Source organism: Procambarus clarkii, chromosome 55 (genome assembly GCF_040958095.1).
Source record: "Procambarus clarkii isolate CNS0578487 chromosome 55, FALCON_Pclarkii_2.0, whole genome shotgun sequence".
Taxonomy (NCBI): Eukaryota; Metazoa; Arthropoda; class Malacostraca; order Decapoda; family Cambaridae; genus Procambarus; species Procambarus clarkii.
The window spans coordinates 17090721-17093220 of NC_091204.1; positions in this window are offsets into that span (position 1 = coordinate 17090721).

Here is a 2500-nt window from a genome sequence, read left to right on the forward strand (position 1 = left end):
TTTCTGGTTCTTTCAAGGAGTTCCTGGTTCTTTCAAAGAGTTCCTGGTTCTTTCAAGGAGTTCCTGGTTCTTTCAAGGAGTTCCTGGTTCTTTCAAGGAGTTCCTGGTTCTTTCAAAGAGTTCCTGGTTCTTTCAAGGAGTTCCTGGTTCTTTCAAGGGGTTCTTGTTTCTCAGCGTAAACGATAACTTGTGTGTGCAGCTGTATGTCAGCTGCCACGCCCCCTGTAACACCACCACCAGAAATAACAAGGATTCCACCACCCCACCACTACCACCACCACAATCACGGCTACCCCCACCACAATCACAGCTACCACCACCACTACCACCACCACCACCACCACCACTACCCCCCTCTCACCCTTACCAACCTTCCAGAAAAATTCCCTAATGGACAATCGTCCCCAAGAGACACACCTCTCAGCCCATTTTTCCCCACAAAGTAATTCCCCCACCATAAAAGATATTTCCCTGAACAATTAAAGTCCCGAGGGCGACAAACAGGAAATTAGGAGAAGCGCAATTCTGCTCCGCCAGGACTCTTCCCGGAAGTGAATTAAGACGTAGGATTCTCAAAACAACCGCTCAGGTCAACAGGAAGATCCCCAGAAAGGTCAGAAGAAAATGATCTGAAAGGTCAGCAGGGAATTTTGAAAATCTTTGGAGCAGGATGGGTATCGAACCGGCGCCCGCCTTAAGGGGATTCGGAGGGAAAGATCCCAGGTTAAATCATTTTAATCTTTAGCATATCATAGTTGGTGGGTTTAGGGGGCGTGTCTGGGGTTACCCAGAATGCTGGTTATCTTATCTTGAGGTTATCTTGAGATGATTTCGGGGCTTTTAGTGTCCCCGCGGCCCGGTCCTCGACCAGGCCTTCACCCCCAGGAAGCAGCCCGTGACAGCTGACTAACACCCAGGATACCTATTTTACTGCTAGGTAACAGGGGCGTAGGGTTAAAGAAACTTCTGCCCATTGTTTCTCGCCGGCGCCTGTGATCGAACCCATGACCACAGGATCACAAGTTCAGTGATCCCTAGTGGTCCCTACAATATCACTACATGGATCCCCTACAGGTCACTAATCGAGGTCACTACAGGAGGTCATTACAGGAGGACAGCAGAACAGTCAATAGAGATTGACAGTGACTGGCAATCCTGACCGTCGCTTTCGTCAGACTGACAGGTGCACGAGATAACAGAGCTGAAAAAAGGAAGAGAGATAATTTACTAGATCGAATAGTGAAGCACTCATACAACTGGTACCGCCTCGAAGCACTCAATCTGCGAATTCCTTAGCATAGAGACGAGAGAACTTGACCTGTTCCACACATCTGAACCCACACACACCCGTTCACACACCTGTACAACACATAACAGTGGAACACATCAGGTTCCATATCTACGGAACAACAACAAAATGGAAGTGAAAAGAACTAGCATTAATAGTTAAATAGATCCAATTAAAAGTAGGAGCGGTCTAAACACAAGTCAGAAACACATTGTAAACATTACAGCACCACAACTTTTCAACTTCCTGCCCCCCACAAAAAATATATAAGTAATATCGCTGGAACAACAATGAAAGTTTTCCAGAGGAAACGCGAGAGGTTTCTGGTGGGGGGGGGGGACCGGATCAACCAGCCTATGATGGCTATGTGTGGACCTTCCGGATACGAAGACAGAGAACTTTAAGGCTAGCCAATCATTAGGCAAAGTTGGCACCCCGCCCATGTGTCGGAAGTAGAGGGACTCGCGAAAGCCTTAACAGGTAAACAATAGGCTGGTGCAAGTCTGATAATGGCTGTGTTAAGACTGATATTGGATGTGGCCAGCCTGACAGTAACTGTGGCAAGTCTGGCAAGTCTGATAAGACTCAAAGAAGCATTTCTTATCCAATTTATAATTGCTGATTTTTTGCAACATTACTGTATCTCCTAATCCCCCTCCTCCCTCTTTCTCCCCCACTCCCTCTTCCTTCAACCCCTCCCCCAACACTTCAACCCTGCCACACTCCCTACCCTTACCCTCCTCCCCCAATCATCCACCTCCCCTAAAAGATTCAAGATTTAACTCAGAATTCCCAGATTACTCCTCGAGTCAAGGACCTTCACACACCTCTCTGTCCATATTTCTTTATGGTCATCATGGTTTGATTTATTGAAAATATATCTTGAAAATAAAGCCAATCATTTTTATTGTAGGGGTCAACATAGGTTTATTTTTGGTGTAATTACTGTGTAGTGTAAATATTCAGTAATTTATATGTATGTATGTAGTTTAATTTATATGTATATATGGAGTTTAATTTATATGTATATATGGAGTATAATTTATATGTATATATGTAGTTTAATTTATATGTATATATGTAGTTTAATTTATATGTATATATGTAGTTTAATTTATATGTGCAATTTATATGTGTATATGTTTCCAAGTGTATATGTAGACCTTATGGGATACATTTTCTAAGTTTAATTATATATTAAATTATATAATA